This window comes from Neopelma chrysocephalum, unplaced genomic scaffold (assembly GCF_003984885.1).
Source record: "Neopelma chrysocephalum unplaced genomic scaffold, ASM398488v2 Primary Assembly neopelma1_23, whole genome shotgun sequence".
NCBI classification, from domain to species: Eukaryota; Metazoa; Chordata; class Aves; order Passeriformes; family Pipridae; genus Neopelma; species Neopelma chrysocephalum.
In genome coordinates this window covers 31,989,637-32,015,909 of record NW_020897691.1, presented here as the reverse complement: position 1 = coordinate 32,015,909, position 26,273 = coordinate 31,989,637, and the positions used below count along the sequence as shown (strand labels likewise).

At 40.9% G+C, this 26,273-nt stretch overlaps 1 long non-coding RNA gene across 2 annotated transcripts in view; it reads right to left on the bottom strand.

Moving 5' to 3' along the window:
- Window positions 1-26,273, bottom strand: part of LOC113972021 — a 61,289-nt gene that overhangs the window by 24,965 nt on the left and 10,051 nt on the right. The window contains exon 3 of one of the 2 annotated variants that reach the window (XR_003535739.1): window positions 9,352-9,417. The exons of the other annotated variant lie outside the window; for it this stretch is intronic. This is a non-coding gene — a long non-coding RNA (uncharacterized LOC113972021). Of the gene's footprint in view, window positions 1-9,351; window positions 9,418-26,273 lie in introns of those variants that run through there. 2 annotated transcript variants of the gene reach the window in all.

Below are 26,273 nucleotides of genomic sequence, written 5' to 3'. Positions count from 1 at the left end.
GCTTATCTGGGACAACACTGACTGATGTTGCAAATGCCACCTAATGACCACTATGACCAATAAGAGTCAATCATGAATTTCCATGTCTCTTATACATTACATGGAGCTAACTGTCTCTTGTGTTCTCATAGAAACAACATGGGACATTCTGGTATTCCCAAATATTTTTATTAGCAGGTGTCCTCATGCAATTGACCCCCACCTTACAGGTAGTTATTCAGCAGCTTCTTCATAGAGAGTACGGAGGAAAAGGGTTTAAACCTACAACGGGAATATATGTCCCTTTATTTCCAAGGGCTCAGAGTAGCCTGGGAGTGATAACCATTAAAACTGTTCTGGAGTCAGAGAAATTAAACTGTCTCATTGCTGAGAGACATGACAACTCATTGGCATGCCTGCAAGCTAGCACCAAAACACAAAAGGATTTTTATGCCCGTGATATACTTTGGATGAGTTCAGAAACAGAGAACATTGCTGGTAAACCATTTTGTAGAGCTCAGAGGTGACAGTGAGTAGCAGAGTTCTTGCTGTACGTCTTGTACTGGGACAGCTTCCACGGACACCTGGTGACACCAAAAGCTCCCAGCTTGGTTATCGTAAAACAACACCCCAGAAGTACTGTTACATGAAGCCATTACAGAACTGAAATTAGCAGTACACTTAAGAAATTAATTTTAGTTAATAAAGCATTTTAATACTTTTTTTAAAATAAATCAATGACAAGTTTCAGTGGTTCTATTCCTTTTGCATGCATCAACCAGTTTTAGGACAATTGTGCAAAGTTTAACTTAGCCAACCACATCTCTTTTGGATATATGGCTCTTTTACCTTGGCCACCATGTCCAAAAATGATTGATATATTTTTAAAAAGATCTTTATACAAGAATAATATTTTAAAAATGGAAAAAACCAATAATAGGAAAATCAATTGCCCAGTAAATTACTTTTTCATTAGAACAGGGAGACAGGAAAAAAGAAAGTAGTCTTTTACACATGGGATTAAACACACAGAAAAGCTGAATGCATATATATATATATGTGTGTGTGTATTTGCACGAGTTAAAGACTTTAAAAGTATCAGTTGCTTATAAAGAAAAATCAAAACAAAATGAAACTACACAAAAAAATTGTACTTTCTCCATTTTCTAGCTAAAGCTCATTGTTACATCCCTATTAAAAACAGTAACTTATAAACACATTAACAGGTAATTAGTAAGGCGCACTGTCTATAATCTAAATGAAAAATCAGTATTTTTTTTCTTATTCCTCAAAGACTTTACATGAAAATGCTGAAAGAGTGTTTGATGTAAAGCTTTTGTCATTTTACTAGCTGTCTGTGTGTAAGGTATTACAAAAAGAAGTAGAACTAAACTGCAATTTAGTTCTAAACTGTAGCTGCATTAACATGGGACATATTGGGATGTGCTATTCTTGCTTTCTAGTTGTCATAATTGACCAGAAGCCAGTTTTACATGTTGTAACACACTACTAGTCCACTGGAAGTTACAGAGTTTAGGAACCTACACCAGTAAAATATGTTAATGAGAGAGAGGGCATACAAATGTAACTTTTGAAATCTGGAGCTAATTGATTTCTGAGATTTCTCCACACAGTGTCTTCTAAATGCAGAGAACATCTGCACTGTCCACACATCCGGGTCTACACTCAGCAACCTGCCTGTGCACTGCGTCAGTCCCTCTGCAAAAACATCTAAGAAAGATCTGTGAAGATGCAAGACTCGCCTCTATCATAACAGTCTCTGAATAAAGCTCACAAGCTGCCTTCTCTCTGGGCATAAAAAGGATTCCTGATGAATGTGGACCAAGCCTACCTTTGCATTTAGACACAAAAAACTGTCTTTGGTCAAGCCATAGTCATTTAAGTCAGCTTATTTGTACAGAAACGGGGTCAGTACTTACAGGTAAGTAAGGCATTGAAAATGCTATTGGAAAGGCTAGAAGGCTTAAGAACTTGTGGTCAAACCTCTGAACTATCACATAGGATGTTTAGTTTCGCTTCTTACTGTGGATTGAGTTGTTTGATATTGGATGAGTGACTTTATTTTGCTATGCTTCTACCTATAAATAAGAAATAATATCCATGGTCCGCAATCTGATCAACTTTAGACGTGATCTTTGCAGAGGCAGGAACAACTTTGTGCTGAGAATTTGAATACACACTTGACTTTTTCCAAATGTAAAAGGCAGACTTAACAGGTGGGGCAGGGTGGTGGGGGGAACCAGCAGGGAGGGGAATCACGTCTATGTAGAGAACAACAAATGATCCAAGACACACCTCACACAGCAGGAGAACCATTTATCTTCACTTAACTCTCACTTTCACACCTATGTCTACCCCTATTCTTCAAGTTCCACTATACATAGGCAGTAAATTGGTGATAATACAAACGACCAAGATTTATACCTTCCCTGGCAGAAATCAATGGCAGCTTGTGAAACAGCTTTGCTCTTGCAGTTCACCCTCTAGAGTGTGTGTTTGAGGCATATTTGTTTTGAGGGATTTTAAGCTGCAAAGGCCTATGAATCCTAACCATCACTTAATCTTCACTGTCAGAGGTGAGTTGCCAGGCAGTATGGATCTTGGGCTCTGACCCACCAGGGCTGGCCACACTTGCAACTATAGTGAGTAGACCTGAGACATAAAACAACTTTTGTAAGTCACATGGCACAGTGCTTTTTAGTCAAAACAGAAAAAAAAAAAAACAGGAGGAGAGAAAACGTAGCTGATGGTTATGTTTAAGGGAGCAGGCAGCAAAGGAAAGAGACATAGCATAGGAAAGAGGCAAGTGAAAAGCCATTGCTTCCTTCAGGATGTGCAGCAATGTTTGCTGTGGAGTCAGGAACCAAATTCTTCTTTTTATAATCAGCATAATCCACCAGAAAAAATATATAATTCCCTGTAACTGAACGGCTGTCTCACAGATGGATGGTGTAATGTGTCCCCTGCTTCCCTCGCTTCCCCTCCCTTCCTTTCTTTCCCTCGCTGGAAGTTCCTGTAATTGTCACTTTGTAATGTATATTCCAGCACATGGACATGCAGAATGAAGGCTGCATGCTCATTTTGCACTATAAATGATGTGTACTGCCTTGTGTCACAAACAGTAAATCCTTTATACCAAAAGTCTGCTCATTTTCACACCATTCACTTGTTCAGTAACAGTTGTCCAGATTTTATAATTCAGCTCCTTACACTAATCCAGCAACTGCTAGTCTTAGACAGGTGCAGGGATCAAACAGGCTCAATAAACTGGAACATCTGGCCTGGAAATGATAATAGACCCTTTTACTCTCCAAAGCAGAGGAGGAATGCAAAGTTTTCAAATGTTAAATCATGCAATTAGCCCTTGTAATATTCTTTTTTTAAAAGATTGAAACAATAGTGTTTTCTATTCAGGGTTTCATTCATTACATAGGTCCTTCTCTCCTCTCTGGTGCGGGACATGACAGGCCAAAGAGGTCAAAACATCACCTACTAATAACAAAATAAAAAAATCCAAAAAACTCAACCCAGACCTGCCTCCCCTCCTTCACTACAGTAATGCTCAGTCATGTCAAGAGGCCCAGCCATGCATTAAGCCAAAAACTAATTCTGTAGAAAGTTTTAGGAGGGCCTATGCCCCAGAGAGTACAGGGCATATGCCCCCTGTACAAGCCCAGTTTTGTGAAGCTGAGTGATTTCCAGCCCGGTGAAGGCTGGTAGCTGAACAGAGCTAGTTGCAGACAATCACCTGAATGACACCGGGAGACAGTTGTCCTCACGCTCCTTCCAATGCAGAGACTACTGTCAGAGATAGACAAAACCTTTCAAACTCTGAAAATGCCTGCAGGAGTGCTTCTGTTCAAGGTTACTCAGCTTTGGAGCAGTTCTCACTACACTTGTGCCTGGGTTTGGTTAGGCTGAACCCAAGGCTGGAAGGTTCATTATGCTCTCCTTCAGGCATCGTTTCCAGCTACCATCCATGGCTTGTACGTGGCTATCTCAGTGCCCCTAAGACCAGAATCAAGACCTTCTGCAGAAAAGAATTGCTGTCAGAAACTTTTATAATTATTACTAAGGGGATATTATCTTCTGGCAGACCATGTATGTGGCCAAGTAGTAGTGACAGGTATGTTCCTATGCCTGTACTGGAAAATAAGTTTCCATCTCTTGTTCAAAAAGTTCTCCATCTTCTTGACAAAAATGCTTTGGCTTGACTAAAAAAAATTCTTTTTTAAAAAGTTTCAACAGGCCTTACCTTGACTACTGGCACTCATTAAATCTCATGCGAAGAGTTGGTATTTCTATCCAACATCACTGCCAAACTACAGTCTTGGTAACTCTGCACTGACCAGATTTTCCTTTACACTTGGAGCTGAACATGGCCTGCTCTCTTGAGTAAATGGGAATGTTCATCTTGGGCCAGAGAAACTTGGAAACTAGTCCTGGGTCCCGCTCCACCCTTTGCCTCAAGTTTCCTCTGAGGTCTGAGTGGTGGACTTTCAGAAGTGGTGTGAGCCTTCTGGGTACAGTTTATTCAGTACATTTGGGCCCAGGCTTCCAAAGGTATGTCCAGTTCATCTTACACATAATCCAGCCTTATAAACCCTTTTGACAGCCTGACTTCATTTGTCAAGATGCTTCTCTTGAAAATATTGTCTTTAGGCTTTCGTGACTTTTGCTTTCAGAAAAACTGGAATTGTAATAGTTACACAGCATATAGGCTGTAGATTGCCTACAATGCCATTAACTTATATAAGGAAACTATATATATACATAAAAATATAATATAGAGTGTAATGAAAATAAATAAACTGTTCCTCCTCACTTGTGCAGAAACAGATGTTGCGGTGTTCCTGGACTGCTGGCTGTGGAAGTGCAGCCTTGGAGCCATGAAACTGAATGCATCACACAGGTCCAGGCCATGGTCTACATTTCACTGCATGGCTTTGCTCAAAGGTCATGAGCCTTCAGCTAAAAACACCCTACATCACTGTAATGAGGGTGAACATATAGGTTTCCCTCAGTCACTGTATGTTGACAACCTCTGGCAGCTGTAGCAGATCTGGGTTCTCTTCCTGGACTTGATAAAAGGGACTCATGAGCCAGGCAAGAAGGAACTCAGGGAAACTCCTTAGTTTTCCTGAATTCTTACAGAGGTTTTCTTTAAGGGCACAAGGGTATGACAACAGGGATCTCTAAACACATATTAAGTGACTGTTCACCTGTGTTAATGGCATCTGTGTGATGTAAATGAGAGAGAGAAACTAAAAAAATTAAGAGTTAAGTGAGTACCAGCCTTGAGGAGCAGTGTCCCTAGCTCAGGGTCAGGCTTAAAATAGACACAGCAAGAGATTTTAGCTCAGACCAGGGCTCCTAAATGCTGAGTCCTCCTTGCATGATTGATCTTGGACTAGACAATGAGGTTCACTGTGGTGAGAGAGGTGTCATGCAAAAGAGTCTCAATGTGCTCCCCAGGGCATCAGTCTCACCTTGGTGCAATGGCTGGTTCAGATCCAGAAACAGCTACTGCATTTAGCAGCTTAGGAGGGAGCTTGGATTAAACCCTAAAGGGCAGGATTGCAACAGGCATCTCTTCCACCAGACTGCCAGTAAAAGATGGTAGGCAGACATTGACTAACTTAACACTGTTACCTTCCTTTAGGAACCTGAGGATGTTGAATCAGAAGCTTGTGACCTTAGAAAAGATGCTGGGAAGAGATTTCTTTGAAAAGGGCAGATGGTACATCCTTGTGTTATCTTTGTTACTCCTGGAAGCCAAGAAAATCCTTATGACCTTTGAAGGAATATGCAATTAAGAGAAAAATTCTGTATTGGTACACATACAGCTGATGTCTCAAAACATTTTAACTATATAATTGCTGATCAGAATTTTAGAACTTTCTCAAGTTGTGTTCACAATTGCACTTGTAATGATTTGATTTGGAAACACATAGAGACAAAGAGCTCAGAATTGTATATACCTTTAATTTTCTGATTTTGTGGTGTTTCTGCTTCCTGCAAAAAAGTAAGCCAAAAATTTTTAACTTCTGACAAATCTACCAATAAATTTCTTGCTACGGGGAAATTAAATTCAACACATCCTTTGTTGGTCTCTGAGATCAATCTACAGGTCATATGCCTACTTCAAATAGGTTAGGTGCTCAAAACCAATGGCCTATGGCCAAATTTAAATTCTTAGTGGAGGAAATTTATGCCTCGGGTATGTTATGTAGCACTGGCGCTAATGTCTAAGAAAAGTGCAGCAGAACAATACAGTCTGTGCAAAAGCAAGGGAAAAAACAATTACTCTTCAGTCATAGGTGAGGATGCAGTTGCTCAGCTTCTCTAACCTGGGTAATGGAAGTTGCAAGGTCAAGAAAATTTATCAAAGATGTAGCAAAGTGTGTACAAGTATTCTGAAGGAAGAAGCAGCCTCTAGGAAAATATCTTTTATTACCAGAACACAGAGACCAGAGACCTTGATTCATTAACACATGGCCCCTAGTGGCACCTACTAGCACTTGCCCCTAATTCTGATATATGGCACATGAACACAGTGTATGCACTGAGGAATTACTTGACTTCACTTGGCTTGTTTGTGGATCCAAAAAACCCACTCACCATAAATTAGCAAGATCGAGGTCATATTTATTATTGACTGCTAAGTTTAGGTGTAAAATGAAACCAAGCCAGAGATGCTTTTTGTTGGTATAGCAAAAGTAGCTAAATATGAGTGCCTTTCCTGAATTCAGTATTCCTTTTGACACATTAGATACTCTGGTTTGTTTAGCCCTACTACCATGTCCTTACAAGTCTTCAGTTCAAATGCTCACTTCTAGAACACTAAATCCAGCCTATATGTCTGTTATAAATAGGGTACTGCACATACAGCAAATGCAGCCCCCACTACACACCCTTGTATGATCTCTTCAGATAGCACACATATTCTCACACTATATTTAGTTTTACATCCACGGGAACATATCACCACATCATCATATACAAAATGTCTTCATAACAACAAACATTGGAGCAGAGAAATGGATTTCTTCAGACTGCATTGAAGTCTGCCAAGCCACAAAGTTCTAGCAGAAGTTTCATTTAGTTTAGTTTAATTCAAATTTCTGAAGTTTTTCCTAGTTTGTGAAACTCTCAAGCAAATTCAAATTACAACAATTCTTTACCTTAGCAGATATGCCTGATATTTTTAAGCATTCAGTTTATCAGTTTGTACCCAGATTTTCAAAACCCTACACAATTCTTTAGGAAGGCATGCATAAATGGACAAATATTTAAAACCATTTGGAAAATTAAGCTGTCAACCATGGTAAAAACATGGAAACATTCTGAAATACGTGGCTCCAGTGGCAGATATGGGTCACCTGGATATATGCTCTTGAGTTCCTATTGAACATCTGTTTTTTTGGTAAATTTAAAATCATAGAATCACAGAATAGTTTGGGTTGGAAGGGACCTTAAAGATCATCTAGTTCCAAGCCCCCTGCCATGGGCAGGGACACCTCCCACAAAATCAGTTTGCTTAGAGCCCATCCAACCTGGCCTTGAACACTGCCAGGGACGAGGCAACCACAACTTCTGTGGTCAACCTGTTCCAGTGCCTCATTGCCCTCACAGTAAAGAATTTCTTCCATAAACTTCACCTGTGGAACACTAAGCTCCTAATTTTTACATAACTTTACTTTCTTTTTTTCTTCTTTGTTTTTCTTTCAATTTATTTCCACTCTTTTGACTCTAACTTATACTCTTAAGTTTGTGATGAACAACTTCATAAAAAAATTACATTGCTGATATTACTCCATACAGTGCTTCTATATTTGAATCCAGCATAATGAATGAACTGTTCAGATAACTTTTACTGATGCATGTTGCCTTCTGGTTTGAACTTTGGACTGTATGGATCAACATACTGGCAACTCACACACCTAGTAGAGATGGAGCAGGCAATAAAAATAGAGTAGTAACCTCCTTCCAGCCCTAAAGTAAGAAATCTGGACCAGGATGCTGCTGTTAGATATAGCATCAACATAAAATAAGTATTGAAAGAGCTAGGAGCATGAGAAGAGGTACAGCAGTCCAGAGCTGGCTGACACAGCAGTCTATACAAATTGAGCTCACCATCTATTTGTTATCTTTCTTTTTCTTTTTTTTTCCTGTTGTAGGCATCATAGACTAAGGGAATCTTAAGAGGTCTCAGGGATGATAATAATATGATTATGTGGAAGCTTCCCTAACATGGATAATTGCATGGTCAAGAGCATGTCGAAACTGAGCACATGATGACAGTAGGACACAATGGAGAAGAAAGTTAATATTTTGAGAGTGATTAAGAACTGTTGAAGCAGGATTAAAAAAAACAAACCAGAAAGAGTCCTAAGTTTGAAGTACTTAATGCAGCAGAAAACATGGGGAATTGGTGGAGGCTGCATAGGGAAGTGTTGTCCAGGGAACTTGACATAATAAGAAAATGGCCATTACAGCAACACTGATGAGACATGATAGTGTTTCTTCAAGACCGAGTGTCCCGGTCTTGGCCAGGGTTAATTTTTGCAGTAGCCAGGAGTGGGCATGACCAGGACCCAGAGGTTATTCTATACCACCTCACATCATCTTCAGTGGACAGGGAAAGGGCTCCTGAGCAATCACCTGTGAATCGTCCACTTTTTTTTCTTATACATCCTGTCATTAGTACTGTTGCTATTAGAGTTTGTTGTCTTATTTTTTTGCTGTTTCCAGGAAATTGTTCTTAACCCGTGATCTTTACCCTTTGTGCATCCAATTCTTCTTTCTGGTCTGCTGCAGGGTGGGGAGAGAGGGAGGGAGAGAGGAAGGGAGAGAGGGAGGGAGGGAGGGAGGGATGAGTGAGCGGCACACTGTTTGGAATGGCTCAGTGGGAACACTAAATTGGGGAATACCATTCCTAAACCGACACCAAACAGAGTGATTTTGCAGTAATGAAAGTTGTATAGTGAACAAGAAAGGTTACATTTTTGATAAATCATACAGGAAAATGTCATCTATTAAGGTACCCCTCTGCAGCACCTTAACCCAGCTGAAGTCCAGATGTTTTCTCCCCACATATTGACACTACAGTCCATGAAACTTTACAGTGAGGTTCTTCAGGGAACCAACCCAGCTGAAAACCAAATCTTCCAAAAACATCTGTTTTGTCTTGAAACAGCATGACTCACTAAACTGCCTGACACACTTGTACCAAAGCACAAATAGCATAAGAGAGGGAGGAAGAACATGGTACCAGAGTCATGATGAGTACAGTAGCTACTAGGAGACTCGGGGTACAACATCTTGCATTCACTCCTCTGCCAAAAGCTGGGAGAAGAGTAGGACTGAGAACAGGATTGACTGCAGGACAATATGTTGGTACAGTGTTAGAGAAAGCTGTAGGAAGTAAAAATGAAGAGTCATTTTTTAGCCAGATAAATCCTGAAACAGTTACTAAACATCCTTTAAATGATATAGAAAAGAGAAGATTTGATCTTGGGCAGGTGGAGACAGGTAAGGAATTAAAAGGTAGATCTGTATGTTATTATTAAAGACAACACTGCCCTGAAAGCAGCAGTTAGAAAGATAGATTTCTTACTCCTACCTGTAGTCCTTTGTCTTTATAGTCATAATATTACTTTACCTCTTGTCCTATTACTAAAGTTTTCTTAAAAGCTTACTGCAGAGAATCAGTTGAAAGTCCCAAATTTCCTGTTATTATTGATGTAATTTCTTCTCTTTGGTTTTTGCAAGAAGCCTGTTTTTAAAATGTTTTCAGCTGCTCCAAAAACAACTTAGACTGGGCTTAAACTCATTCCTTCTGGTAGTTAATTCCTCTCAGAGATTTCATCCAGTCATGCCTTTTCCTTAGCTACAAGGAGTTTTATTAGGCCCCATTAGCTTTGTTGGCTCAAAAGAAACCCTGTTCCAGCTGAGATGGTTTCTAAAATACTCAAAAGATTTTTCATGGAGTCTGAGAAGAGAGCTTTAAATTCCCCTCAGAAACAAGGAAGCAAGTAGTTCTGTGGAACACATATATACCATGGTCCCACTAAGAAGCCTAGCTGCTAGCTGCTGTGCAGGTCATTACTTTGAAAAAAATCTCAAGTAACTCTGAAAGTAATCCCCCCAAACCTAAAAGCAGGTAAAGAAGAAATTAGATAATAAAGGCAGGAAGAAGTGTTGTGAGCAGACATGAGGAATGCTGTCTCATGTAGTGCAAGATCAAATCACGATAAATAACTTCCATAAACTAATTTAAATTAAGATAATTGCCGCTGCATGGGCCTCAAGATGCTTTTTTCCCATCATGACTAAGTTTTCACAATACTAGATTAAAAACAAGCAAAGAAAACAAAGGCTTAGTAGGTAAAATACTGGAATTCTTTTAACTTTTTGATTTAGAAGAGACACTTACTACAAGCCTCTGATAGATATGTGCTACCCAGCCAAACCACTTCTCAACCACTTATCCACAACATACCCATATACTGAGAGCTGGGTATGACACTTCTGCAGAGGACAGCAGGGCAGCCCAGATAAAACCAGTATCAACATACTCTGAGGTAGAAATTTCATCTCACATCCATCTTCTGACCTAGCTGTGGCAGCTGCATCACCGACTTCAGCGCAGGAGGTCACCTCACCTGAGTGGGTCTGGAACACAAAGCTGATCTAGTGCGGCTGAGGAAAAGAGCAGAGGGAAGCTCAACTGTTGGTCCCTGTATCAGCCTATATGTAGAACAAATCACACTGGCTGAGGTCTTACTTTAAAATTTCCTGAAGACCAGCTGCACCAGTCTAAGATGTTATTGCACCCCTGATAATTAGTCCACTGCTGAGCACATCTTGTGAAAAATCTGTCCTCTGCTTGAGGTTGGATTCAGCACATTGAGTTAGGATGTAATTAGCTCTCACTAGTGTCCTTCTTTGCATGCAGAAGCTTGGGATGCATGCAGTTTGCATACAATTTGGAAAAGGCTGTGATTTAAATAAAAAATAAAAAATCATGTCTAATAGGAGAAGTGTTTTAAAAATACTGAGATTTTTACAGCATTTTTCAGATACATCTGAGTGCATTTTGAAGACAACGATTGCTGAACTATATCAGCATCTTCCATAAGTGTATGTTGTCAGACATGAGTACCCTGGTTCATTGGCTATCCTTGGTCTGAAAAAGCACTGTCATTCATAGCACATTTTAAGAACACAGAAACAGATTTGTTTATCAGAAACTGTCCTTCAAACCTTCACTCAGTCTATTTTTAGGACAAATAAAAGGTGTTATAACCAACCTGTTCATACTATGGAATGAATTCTGAGATTGTTTCTTGTGCCCTCTGGAAAGTCTTATTATGTGCATGACTGACAGCGGAAAGTAGAAGATGAGTAGACTTCAGTAGCTGAAATCTTGTTAAGAAGCTGGTCTGTTAACTTTAATATCTGTAATCAGTTTGTCCAAATGAAGTGTAATATGGGCATCTGAGTTGTAAACTTGTACTCAAATCTCAGACTTAAAATATAGGACTATCTGCCCACTCTCTCTCATGTATTTCTAGGTCATAATGTGACTTCTCTCCACTTCAGGATCCCAGTGGACTGGATTATGAACCAGGTGTCCTTGCAAGTAAGGACCCAGAACAAGGAGAGTGGCCTCGGCATCACCCCTCAGCTGCAGAAAGCACACATAAGAGCACGTGCAGAGAGGTGCTTCTGAGAGCCTCGTGTTTAGCTGCAGCAATTCATTGCAGTCTCTCTGTTGTGTGTGTGTGAACTTTATTCCCAGATAGCAAAAAAGTCTTTTCAGTCTGGCAATATTAAATCTCTTAGCTAACAGTGTCTAGATAGAGGTGGTACAAGAATCTGGAATGTCCTAGGAGTATCCAAGATTGCTACACAGGATCAAGGCTGAGGACCTCCCAGTTCCTAAATGATTCTTGATGCTCCTGTTCAGGCCCCTGAGCATGTAGCATACTGACCCAGAACTTCATCATAAGTAACTCCTGACAAAAATATTTTCCCTGGGTAAAAATTAAAATTCAGGCAGTTTTTTCACATCCCTTTATTTTTTTTTTTTAACCTGAAGACAGGTTGGATAGGGAGGGAGAACTAAGTATCAGTGCCATGTGAAGAGACAGACTGTAGTATCATCTTGGCGCAAACATCAGAACAGCCAGCCATAAGAAGTGAAGCTTTAGCAAACCAACCTTTATCATCTTCACCAGTTGTCCTGCGAGTCCTAATCAGCTCTTGGCCCCTCAGTTCAGGAAGGATACTGAGGTGCTGGAGCAGGTCCAGAGAAGAGCAATGAGGCTGGTGAAGGGACTCAAGTACAAGTCCTATGAGGAGAGGCTGAGGGAGCTGAGGTTGTTGAGCATGAAGAAGAGGAGGCTCAGGGGAGACCTCGTCACTCTCTACAACTACCTGAAAGGAGGTTGTAGCCAGGTGGGAGTCAGTCTTTTCTCCCAGGCAACCAGCAGTAGGACAAGAGGGCATGGTCTTAAGGTCTGCCAGGGGAGGTTAAGGTTAGATATTAGGAAGAAATTTTTTACAGAGAGAGTGATCAGACATTGGAATGGGCTGCCCAGGGAGGTGGTGGATTCATCATCCCTGGAGGTTTTTAAGATGAGACTGGATGTGGCACTTAGTGCCATGGTCTAGTAACCACAGGAGTGTTAGATCAAGGGTTGGACTTGATCTCAGAGGTCTTTTCCAACCTAGGTGTTTCTATGATTCTATAATCTTGTCAGCTAAACATTTTACTCCAAGACTAAATCTTAAACAGAAAAGTTTTGGTTTGCACTTGCTGTTGCTGCTCCATGGGCCAAGTTTCACAAAGTAACTAATAATTGGGCTTCTTCAATTTTCAAACCTCCAAATCGACTCCTGGTATCCTTCCTAAGGCTTTTCGTGGCATGGACACAAGGGGTTTTGCTTCTTGACCATAATGCAAGCCACAGAATAGAGAGGGATGCTTTGTGCTCTATGACTTTAGGACCAAAGTGATGCATTCAGACTGCCTGGTATGACACTCAGGTTCAAAAGGACTATTTCAGGTACCGACTGCCTAAGGCTGCCAGATGCTGGATGAAGAAAGAAGTAGACATCATACATGACTTACACATACAGATATATGCACTTCAGATACAACTTCTATCTCTTTCCTCTGGGAACTGTGGTGGGGAGCTCACAGTGCTTGGTAGCTAGGGTTGTCTGCACAGTGTCTCCAGTCTCTTCTTGACTGGAGGCACACCTCTGACCATTGCAATCTCTGTGTTAGCATGTCTGTGGATAGCTACAGCAATTAAAGTCACTCCATGTCTCTATGCCTCAGTTGCTCCATCCACATAACTCATGCCAAATCTACTTGGAGCTGCAAATGTAAGACATGATTAATTAAAGACAAAAAGTACTATAGGTCTTCAGACAGAAGGAGCTGAGGGAGTCCAACATGATTATTATCATTGCAAAGTCAACATTGCATATTCAGTGATGAAAGGCTCTCAGAGTAGTATTGCAAACCTATTGTTGGAATTAACACTCCCGCTCAAATTTGATAGTGCCCTTTGTAGAGGATTTTCATTTGTATTCACAAGAAAACATAAATAAGTGCTTGGGCTGGCCAATCTATTTCCTCTGTAACTGGCAGCATTCACAGTCACTTTATTGTATGAAATAATGTCTTGGTTTTTTCTCCCTTTATCTTGCTTGTGCCTGACCTTCCATTAAAAGTTGCTTGGAAACTGCTTAGAGAATAGTCAGTGGTGCTTCTTATTGATATCTTCCTTTTGTGATTTCTTTGCTATTCTGTTGTTTTGTATTCCTTTCCCAAAGCTTTTTAAGCTAGATGAAGATGAAAAGAAACCAGAGAATCAAAGCCTAATATTTTTCTTTTCAAAAGGAACAGGAAAACCATCCTCCCTGTATACATTGACATGTTAAAGGAGAAAGAAATGCTCTCCTAATAAATGCTCCAGCAGGTCTTTTAACACGTGTTATTATCAAGTGGTTTACACATTCTCCTTTGCACCTTGGTAATTAAAATCAGGACATATAAAGTAAGTTGTATGACTAAATACACCTTGCAATTGCCATTGTATAGAAATAATGGAAAATGGGAACCACTATGACAACCATTTTACCAGAGAGGCTTTGTAAGGGTAGTTAGAGATGTCTCTTAAAAGAAGGCTGGAGAAGAAGTGGCTCAGAGGATTAGCCACCGGACAGCAGTGATCATGGTGGATAGTAGGAATTCAAGCAGTGGGCTGAAGGAAGGAATTATTCCTCTTTTCATCTGCTCTTGTGAGTATATATCTGGAATTTTCAGGGACTTCCTTGGGGACCAGGAACAGTGAGGGCTCTCCTAGGGTGACAGGGCAGGATTTTGTAGACACAGCTGTTCCACCACCCCAGCCAGGAGCAGGGCAGCCTGGGAGAGCAGTGTTCTGGATGCTGGGTATGGTCAGTCTGCAACTAGTCCAGCAAAGAACTAGCAGGATGGTTAGGTGTATGGAGCATCCCGTACAACAGGAAAAAATGAGGGAGATGTGTTTCTCTGGCCTGTAGAAGACAAAGCAAGCAGGTGAATCTAACGGCAGTCTTCTACCCCTGTATCTACAGGGCTTTATGGAGATGATAGAGGGAGAGATATAATTGAAAGGACAAGAGGCAACAGTCACAAGTTGCAGCAATAGAACTGGTGACTGGACATGAGGAAAATATCCTTTATGAAAACCACTGACACATTTGTCCAGAAAAGCTGGTTGATATCTATTCTTGAATATTTGGCTTGATAAAGCACTGAGCAACCTTTTCTAACTTTGAAGGGAGCCCTGTCTCGAGCAGGGAACTTGACTGCAGAACCTTTGGCCAACGCAAATTTATTCTATAACGTTATGATTCTATATTCCCAGGGAAATATATTTGCTGTGATAAATTAAATTCATACACAGTTTTGAATAGATGGTCTCTGGTGGGAAGGCTGTCCACATGTATATTTAGTGACAAATCTGGAAAGCCATTTGAGAGGAAATGATTTTATTCTGTAGCAATGGAACTCACTGTGCTTTGCATGAACTTTCAGCCTTCAGCTTTTGGCCGCATGCTTACCCAATACATCTGTACTAGGACACTAAAATGTCTCCATGCAGGCCTGAAGGTCTAAATAGTTTTTCTCCTACAAATGTTTTATCCAAATTCACACTAAACTACATCATTGCTCAAATGCAGCTTGGTGTTAGGACTTGTGACTGTCATGGACAAGTAGGATGGTACTGGAATGAAGACATAGTAAAGTCTGTATCTGACTTTATTAAAATTCATGACAATATTCCACTTTTTGTCTTAACACTTCCGCCCTTGTTCACAAACTTTCCTGTATAACTACTTCTATAAAAGTCAATGAAAATAAATAAACTTTATAAATTAAGAGTAAGTACTTATTCTTGAATCTCTCTTCCAATTTTCTCTGTGAAGAATAACAATAACTATGGTTTGTATAGTTTCAAGGTGCATTCTTCAAAACCATAACATTTTAAAATGTTACTTATCACATCTATATTTCCTCATTTTCAAGGAGAAAATGCAAAATATGACGTATTTGTAGATGTCTAATTTTTTTCTTGTACTTCTTGAAACCACAGATATTACTTTATTGAAAGTTTCTGACCAGTACGCACATTTTAATATGATTTAACGTGTAGGAATAAGACAGTAAATTTGACCAGGAAGCAGTTCTTCTTTGAGGGAATCTGTGAATACTACTTTAATCTATGTAGAACTGAAGTCAGAATTTTTTTTCTTCTTTTTCCCAAATTTAACTCATTGAGTCCTTTATTTAACACTTCTGAGCATGGTTCTTTGTTGATCACAGTCTGATCAGCTTGCAAGCAAAAGGTCACATCAATTCACAGATGACAACATGCAGCTCTTATCTGTTTCAATCCAGAAATTCCAGGAAATTATCACATGGAGTTCTCTGCGTGCCCTTCCAGAGCACTGTCTTTCAGACTAATCAGTAAGATAGTTGCTGGGGTCAGATCTACAAATATTAAAGTGCTTATTTCCCAGGAGAGAAGTACCCCAGCTCCTTGACTCTTGGAAAATCGTATGCTACTTTCTAAGTTGCTCTAGTTTTGCTGTTTTCTATTATTCTCAGGTTTCCCTATAGCTGACTGGGTTACCTCATAATTATTTTAATAAATCAGCATATTGCTGGCAAAAATTCTCCTCAAAATCACAGATTTTTACTCACAAAGTATTACATGGATACTCTTCTTAAAAAACAGGCAGTAATGCTTCATTATTTCTATGTATTTGCAGAATATACTTTCACTTTTATAATACCTTCAAGTATTATACTTTGTATATATCCATTGCAAGAGAAATATATGCATCCTAGATCCACTCCTCTGCACACAACTGGCAGTATGTTTTGTAATCAGCTTTTTTTTTTCTTTTTTAGTGGAAACAAAGAAAAGGTCTGTTGCAAGCTAAGGGCACTGACTGTTTTGAGACCAGCAGACAGATTTTTCTTAGTTTGGAAATTAATTTTGTTTTATTTTACTGCCCTATATAGTCATTTTAAGCACCTTCTAAGTATACCCCACCTGGTTCATGACAGTGGCTACGCTCGGGTCACCACACAGACACACAGGTGCCCTGCCCAAGATGCTAGCAGGACAAACAACTAATATAACATAGAGGAATAGGACCTGTTTCAATAGAAACCATTGGCCATCTCCCTTCTGGGATAAAGACTAACAAAAAACCACAAAAAATTTATGTGGCTAGGCACATCCTGCTCCACAGGGCATGGGACTCGTGCATTTCCATGTAGCCATCCTTTCCCAGTCTGTCTTTCTCCTGACCACAGCTATACCACCTTTCCTCTGTCCCTGCTCCTTTTCATCCAGGTACCTTTGCCTTGCACAGCCTCATCTTGGGAATATCCATCAGGGCAGGCCCTGATTGTGCTGCTGTGAACCATCTGGCAGGTTTTGTGCAGTGAACGTGTGTTTTGCTTCCCCCTAGACCAGTGTATCAGCCCCTATAGCATGTGCCCTGCCCTTTCCGCATGCCTTTGCATTTCACCAGGACTGTCCCACTGTTCTCATCGTAAGCACAGCTTCAGAGCCCTTCCCTGGGCATGGCCCCAGGTATGTGCACAGCAGTGGCCACAGGTAAGCCTCCCCATCATTTAAGTGTTTCCTCAACTTGCTTGTACAGGAGCACATACACCCTGCCCTGGGGAGAGTGGGGAGAGCATTTTGCTTGGATGGTCACATGGTATTTTGATGGATTCTTTGATTTCAGAGCTTGAGAAAGCAAGGAGCAGGCAGTCGTGGTCTCAATCCACCCTCACTTAAAGACCCTCTACTATTCACTGAAGCTGCTATCAAATTAACCTGTTACTCTTTGGGACCCATATTCTGCAATGTACTGAATCTCTGCAGATTACAGATACATTTGCCTTTGGAAATTGGAGATGCATTGTAGGCCAGGTCCACATACACCTCCTTATGCTTAGTCCACAAAGGACTCATCAACCTGGGAGAACAAATTCTGTCCTCCAGGCCTTTTTTCCTTGGCTTGTACAAGGTTCTTTGAGCTCCAGATTTAAGTATCCCTCCTAATTAACGATCATTTCACATTGTCTTCAAAAGCCATTGGATTTTGATTAGCCAGCAAATAAAAATGGCTTCATTTTCTTCTCCAGGCACATATTTTCTCTGTCTCCTTAGCAATTAATTGAATAGATGAATAATAGTCTGTGCACTTTAACAGACTGTGCAGGGAAGGCAATACCAGCCTGGTCACCAGGAGAACTTCATTGCCACTGAGCACTTAGCAAATCTGATCCCCAAAGGGAGAGATCAGTGCACCCTGTTACATGGAGTCCTGGCAGCTCCTGTGCAGCTGGAGCCTTGAAAGCACAGCATACAGCCTGCCTTTGCTGTGGATACTTCAGCTCGCTCCTCCATGCAGACCTCAGTCTGGAAGCTGTTATAAGAGAGAGAGAAAACATATTCTTGTGTCTCCTTAGCCAAATGTGGAAATACTCACCTTTGGAGAAGTCTAAGCCAACTCCACTGAAGTTGATGAAGTGGCTCTAGCATAACTAACAAACAGAAATCTGCAAATCAATGAGATATCCTTCCTTTTACTTGTTTTTACTCCTAAGATGTGCATTTCAACAGCAAATTTTTTCCAGGGTAAAACAAGGGCAGGAGAAGTCCCTGAAATGTTTTGCTATTCTCAGCACAGTTGTTAGGCAACACATATGGGAGAACAATGAATGAATATGTCAACTACCTCACCATATATATCAGGTAAAATACAGCATGTAAAATCAAACAGGCATCAAATTTGTGCTGTAATGAAGACATCGAGAACGGGGAGTGCTGGATATCTTCCAGTTTGTCTTGATACATTGATCCTTATTAAAATATTGCTAGGATAGAAAACTTGCTGTCATGCTTTCCAATGAGGTACAAAGTTCAGAGGAACAAGCTGGAGGAAGGAGAGCTTTCAGCAAGTGTTGCTTTTGAATTCTCTTGGCCTTGGAGTGTATTAAGGCATTGTATGTATTAAGTGTAAACAGATCCACCTACATATATCCAAATTCACATCAAGAGGTGCTGAACTTGCTTCTACAGCACTTAAAGCAGGCCTTCAGCTTTTATAGAGATGAAAGGTGTTTTTGTCACTAGCTTCAGGCAAGACCTGAATACCAAACACTTTGAATGTAGCAAAACATGTGCAGTGATTCAACAAACAAAAATACTTTTAAACACATTCTGGATTCCTTTTTATTGTTCAGTTCTGTTTGTTGGATTGTAATAGAAACACTTAGAGTTTTCACGGGAGGTCAACGATCAGGAGATGCTTTGTCACCAGTGACAGTTGTGCATCTCTTCAGATATATTAAAACACTAGAAACAGAATGCTGTGAGACATCTCTTAGAGAAGATTAATGGTTCATCTTCAATAGCCACCAGAATACAAGGTTAATTGACACCCACTGGCATATTGTGAGCACAGCCACAAACACCTCCCCTTCACATAGGCTCCCATCTATACATAGGTGGTCAGAAAAATCATCTCTTATGTTTTTCCTCCCTTCTGAGCAGGGATCCCTACAACATAAACTATTTCTCTGCTCTGGAGCAGAGTTAGTAAGCGTTGCCTTCAAAGGTGTTGGCATTATAAGATTGATCTGGCAACACTGGTGTGCTTTCTACTTCATATTTCTTCATAAACCCAGACTGTATAATCAAATTAGAAAGTGACTCTTTAGCCTTCTTTTACAAATTTTACTTCAGAAGTTTTTCCATGATGGTCACAGCCAAGAAAATATCTAAGACCCTGATTAAACAGAATGTTTACCTCATAGTATTACTGTCTGACTTAAAGTCTTAAATACCTTGTGGGCTAAATATGGAAAAGCTGGCAGCTATTCACAGGATAAGGCCACAATGCTATTGGTCTGTGGCCCTGATCCTACCAACACTTTTGTTGGTTCTCAAACTGCTCTAGTCACACAGAAATTGGGTCAAGTAACACTAAAAATGGTAGAAAAAAAAAGAGTAAAAAGTAAAAATTATCCTGAATGGTAGAAACTTTTGTCAAGACCTTTCTTGACATGGTAGTTACAGTTGAAAAGTAGATATATACGCAAGTAAGCAAATACCATTTGTGTTCATAAAATTAAACATGCCAGTGTAGCCAGGTTCAGGATGTTGCATAATCAATCCTTCAGAAGAAAGCCAGGCTTCCTTTTCTTTTGTGTTCAACACTAACTGCATTACCAACAAAAGAAATTCCAAGATAACCACACTCTGCACCCAATGAAGAACAGCTAGGAAAGGTTTCAGCAGACAAACCATGGTTTTGTGCAGTAAACTCACCACGATTCCCAAAACTGCCACTTTTCTTCTGTATAATTAATTCAGCATGACAAGTTGCACAACACTGAACTGTTCTGTGTTTTCATATGGCACTGCTTTCATTTATGTCCCCATAACACTGGAGGATTGAGAAGCTAAGACTGAGAGAGAGGCCTCATACCTGGTCACTGGCAGTTGAAGTTGATTGGAAAAGGAAGTGCGGGGAAGGGGAGACTCTGGAAGTTTAAGTGACTTCTTCAAGGACAAGCTGGAGTCTGGTGGCACAGGTGTGTCACAAAGCAAAAATAAAAATTAGCTGTCACCTGCTGTCTTGTCATGCTCTAACTTCACAAGGCAATACTGCCTTCTTGAGACAAGTGTACTGCTAAAGCATCAGAATTTTGATAGTTTTGAATAACTTAAATGTCCCATTTTCCATTGATTTCAGAACAAGCTGGCTCAGACCAAAAGTTCCACTTAAAGGTAAAAATTTTGAGCCCCATGGTTTATCTAAATTGTTTAATCTCATCTGCAGAAATACCATAATTTCTGCATTCTTCAAAAACTACAATAAATCTTTTCCCTGAAAAAATTACTCCAATGGATGATTCCTCATTTCTGCATTATTGCTAATCTCATGAAGGCAGCTGTAGGTGCTATTAGATCAGTGTGACTACTTTCCCCAAGGCAATTTCAGACCGAACTTTAGCTGACATACCCAGCGTGTTAGTCTACCAAGGACCAGGGGAATTCTTGTTACTCTTCTGTTACTGGGGTGACCCCTTGCTTTGGTTTAAAATATTTGCTACTTTTTCCCGTGGATGACAAATAGATGACCACATTGGCAATGGCCTCATTACCTCAAGACTTGGAAAGGTGTGAGGAGATATTTTTCCAAAGTTTATTAACAATATTGATTTTGTGAGTGCTTTTCATTAGGTAAAGAAAAGAAGAAAACAAAACCATGACATGGCAAGATGCGCTCACCTCTTGTGCTAAAGAGTTATCTTTAGTTCTTCTTAATACTAATGGGCACAAAGCTCTTTGCCATTTCTTTTTCCCTAGTCTCATCGTGCCTTAGGCCCCACTGAACTCTCTTGCAGCCCCACAATCTCCTCTCCCCACCGTGAGGCTCTGCCCTAGTGCCCGGAAGGCTGCTCTGTCCCAGTTCCCTGCCTGCCTGCCAGGAGCAGCTGTTGGGCCAGCAGATGACTCTCAGATCTATGAAGGCTTCTCCCAGGCCACAGCCACCCTGGCCAGGGGCCAGGAGCTGCTGTCACCACCAGACCCATATGAGAAGAGGCACGTTCCCCACTCGGCGTGCCGCCCAGTGCTGTGCCAGGTGGGGCAAATGGGAGGGGAAGGCCACAGAGGCAGGAGTTGGCTCCTCACTCTGTCAGCAGCAGAGCAGCCTTTCCCAGAGGTGCTTCTCCTCTTTAATTTCTATTGTCAATCTCTTTGGTGGCGGGAGTCACTTTAAGGACCCTGAACTATGACTTCTTCCTTTTTTGTTTTGTTTGTTTTACTGCAAAATGTAACAATAACAAATATTTTTTTTTCTTGAAAGAGAAAGCTTTTGAATCACTGAGGGCTAGATAAGATAAATGGCCGGAAGTTTAACATAAAATTTTAAGACCTGGCCTTTCAAATCTTTATTCAGTGGACTTGTGTGCATATATAGTCTTCTAATTGTCATACCCTACTAAGTATCTCCTCCCTTGCAATCTCTAGAGTTAGTTGATGTAATTCCCTCATATCCAAAGAAAATTCAGACAAGAGAGGTCACAAACATTTGCTCACCTTTCACTGAAACAGAAAGAAAGAGATAGTAGGAAACAAGAGCTGGAACTCAACAGAACAAATTAGATGTTCAGCCTGAAGGATGAGCTTCAACTTCAACTTCTCATACTTTTTGATTTTTTTCCCTTCAAAAACAGGAGTGTGCATCCTTTGTTATCACCTGGTTTAAATTTCACTTTCTCAGTGCAAGAACAAATTAATTTTCCCTTGTTTTCAGTGGGAAATCACTTCTTCAAGATTCAGGTATCTTCCTGCACTTGTTGATACTATCACCTAAAAAAAGCCTTTCCAGGGTTTATGTGTGTGTGTATGTCATGGAAACTGAGCATCATAAAACTACAGTTTTGTCTGGATTGTCCTATCTACTTATAAAATGTCACCAGATGCAGGGATGGGATGAAAGATGTTTTTAAGGCAGAAGACCTCAAACCATGCCTCTTACCGCTGTTGTTGTTTCTACCAGCTGAAAAAAGGGACATTGAGTCCTCAAAGCTGTCAATTGCTAGCAGGGCTGAGAGAGGAAGATGAATAGAACTAAAAGAATAGCTGAAAGGAGCTCAAGGAACACACATACCAAAAGGCTTGCCAAAGTACAGGGTGCAGCACTATCAGTAGCACTCCAACTCCAGTGGATGCTTCTGTATTTTTTTTGATACCCAGTATAGGAAGCATTAAATGGGACTGGAATCCTAAAGTGTTCAGTTTGTATTGCAGAAACACTGGGCAATGACTGCTCCAAGGCACTACCTCTTGGCATTCTGATTGTTAGCACCTTCACTGTGACATGTTTTTACATTGAGACACCTCTGCACTACAGTGGTGGCAGTGTGCCATAACTGCAGACAACAAAATTGAATTAGGAAATCCCTGTAAGGTTTACCCTAAGTTGGCTGGATGTCACAAATGGTTTTTTTTTTCTGAGGAGAAGATACCACCCTCCAGAAGGGAAAATGTCGCCCATACTAGGGTGAAAACCCTGTACCATACACTGTGCTTGGGAAGATAGATCAAATGCACAAATTGAAGCAGCCAATGTTACAAACCTTAGAGCAAATTATCTTTGGAGTCTCACTCATCCACCTCCAATCAGACAATTTGAGACCTAAACAGTGACCCCTCCCAAAAAAGAGATGAAATCTCATTTCACAAAGCAAATAAATGTGTTTTGCAGTCTATTCATAAGTCCCAACTCAGTATTTTCCTTGGATCTATAATATCCATGATATTCAGATTTACGGCTGTAAGAAAGTACACGTGAATCTGAAATCAAAAGAAAGCAAGGCTTGCTTTGCTTGCAGACAGCTCTGACTGGCACCCATCTGCAGCCTTCTCTTTCTGATGAATGAGCAAGAGTATCAACTATATGTACTACCCAGTTGTTAAAAGGAACATAAAGGATGCCCACCAGCTAGAAGCAAGAGAGAAAGCAGTTTCTGTTAAAATACAACTCATGAATCATTAAAAAAATGAGGGTTTCACTTTGCTGCAGTTTAGTCATCCAGCTAAGGATCCTATGCCAACAGGGCAACAGATTTTGCTTGTGCCTATGGAGGCAGCATCCAGGTGGGTTGAAAAGGATGCCTGATCAACCTGTGCTCCATTCACTGCTTTTATCACTTTTTATGCTGGGAGCTCACATGCCAGGATCTCGGGGATCACATTAGCAGTCATGTTCAGCACCGGCAGTTATGGAGCTGAGGAGGTGACCATGGTGCTGTGATATTGCAGCTGCAGCCCCCTGGACCTTGGGCACTACCAGGCATGGATCCTACAATGGATCAAAACACACATCTGTGGAAGGAGCAGACAGATTAGAGCTATGGAGTGTTGCAGCTTGTCTGATTTGCCTGAAGGTTTCCCTGCAGGTGGATGTAACCTGCGTGGTGGGGGTGGTAAAAGAGGTGTAGACTGAGCAGCTAGGTTTGGGGGAAAGGGGAGCACCTAAGTGCTTTGCTGAATTGAAGCTTTAGGACTCTATCAGGCTGTGGAACATGTGTATGCTGACTGAGCGTCTATGGTGAGCACTGGAAGGAGGAAAATCCATGACTGAATGAGTGCTGTGATCAATTTTATGCCCGAGCTGTAACAGTGGAGCTGGGAGGTGGCAAAGGATAATGACAACTGTGCACAGGATTCCCCATTCATTGTACAGAGCCCTATTCTCCCCTTCCAACTTCCCAGACTCTGCCAGTACAGTTTGTCCCGGAAACACAAGCACAAAGATGCTGCACAAAACCCACAGCTCCCACTTGTTAGCCTCTTGGTTTCTCTACCCTTCACCGTGGGGGAAGGCCATTACCTTTGGGCCATCCCTGGCTCTCACTGGGTACAGCCACATGCCTGTTGGCACAAGGCTGGGTGCTGCCCGAGGGCTGTGATGTAGCCAGCCCCCCGCTGCTGGGGCTCGCTGCCTGCTGCTCAGCTGTCCCGTGCAGCAGCCCCAGGGTTAGGGTTACAGGACAGTTTCTAACTTTGTGCCTGTCCCAAGGCATCAGGGCAGAGGCACATGATTTTTAATTTATGAGGACACCCATAGAGCTGTCACTTTCAAGGCAGGTGTTGAGAAACTGGCAGAGGGCCCAAGCAAAGAAAAAGACTGACCTCACCCTGAAATAATGGTGGCCAACATGGTCACAGGACAGAGAGCATTGACATAAGTGGGCTTTAAAAATAACTAGGTCATCCTGCTAGACTGGCTTACTGTCTTATACAAAGAAGCTGTGAGGTACCAATTTATAGTAAAAGTAGGAGTGTAAACAACTATTCAAGGGTTTGAACAAATGTGTAATGCTTTGAGTCATTATTTTATTTAGTTTTTCTAATTCTCCTACCAAAATCAATCTCCTACCAATCACACCTGTAGACATAGCATCAGAATAAGGCAAGCTTTCAAGGTCCATGCACGGCGAGGGCCCCAGATGCTGGGCAGCTGCGGTTCTAGAGTGGTCATTGCTCTGCCCTGTGGCTGCAGCCTCCTGACTTCAGATCCCAGTCACAATGAAAACCTAAAATGGCTGTTGAACTAGGTGATTGTTGTAGGTCTTTTCCAGTTGAACTGTTTTAGTCTGAAAATGAAGCAAAGGTTACAAACATATAAACATTTTGTTGCAGAGGAAATATTGTGAATATGTGCTAATAGAACCTGGCCTTAGGAAAAAAGGAGAGGAAATCCAGAGAGGAAATTACTATTTCTGTACCTAATCTGAACTTTGGAAAAAATCTTAAAGTAGACTCTTCTCAATTTGAGATAAGGCTGAGTGCTTTCAAACAAATGCTGTTTTGCAAAACACACTTCACACCTCCTAAGATCAGAGCATTTTGCTGCAATTCCTAAGAGGAGAAAAACAAGACTTGGCTTAGACAGAAACTTCAAATAGTTCCAATAATTAAGAGAATTACTAGGCCAATAGTGACTTAGGTTTTGACATCTGCATCCACAATCACCTATTCCTGGATTTATGGCACCCATTCAATTCTATATGGACCTGAAGAGCACTTACTGCCTCTCCTGCTTTCTCCAGATCTGTCTGTCATTAGAGAGAGAGAAAGCATGATTTTGCCATAGAAAACTCTTATTAATTCTTTCATACCACCTGAATGGTGCAAAGGGAAAGGACAAGAACAAGGACTACATGCTGGCTCCTGCAGCTCTGTAAGAACACAGACTGCATGCCCAGGTACACAATAATTAAATTCTTGTACTGGTTAGCACTATTGGTTTTGTCAACAGTGTAACTTCACAACATACTTTTCTCAGTCTTTGCTTCCTGAAGGAAAACTGTCCCTCAGCGAGAGCATACAGCAGCCTTGTATATAGCCAAACAGTTTTTCTCAGCCAGGAAAACAGAAACAAATAATTACAACATGGAAAAGACTTGCTTTTGCTTTGACCAAGCATGCCTTTGAGTCAGCTGTTTATGGTTTGTCACATGGTGACCGTTCCTCATCGGGGTAACTAGCGAACTACCATAAAAAGTCCAGTATCGCTGGCATTAGGTTGTTTATCAGGCTTGTAAGGCAGTTTTCTAAATCAAGACATCATGTTACCAGAGGTCAATAGATTGCTATTTCATGCTTGATTACTTCCATGTTCCCTCTAAAAAGTACTTGCTAGTTTTCAGTTTCTCAGATAACCCTTAATGATGTCAAAAATGTCTTGTTCCAGTACGACACCTATTCTGCTTCTTCTCTCATTCAGTTTTAGCACTCTTACCTTGTCATCCCAGAAAAGGGTGCCACTGTGTCCCATGTACCATGTTCAATTTAAATCTAATTTTTCCGTTGCAACTTGCATCATGACCATAACTCCTATCTTTGCAGCTGTGAAAGACTTCAGTAGCTCAGCCCTGAAGGCATCAAACTGAACAGCAAAAAATAGCTAAAACAAATCCGGAGAAGAACAACCAGTATGCATTTTAATGTGGGGTGGGTTTGGGGGGTTTTTTGCTTTGTTTTTTTGGGGCGTGGAGGGCATGGATAAAGGAAAACCCTGTTTTGGGCACCCATTTTGTAAGATAGACTGAAAACAGGCTGTAAGTAGTTTGCAGAATTTCACAACAAATTGTA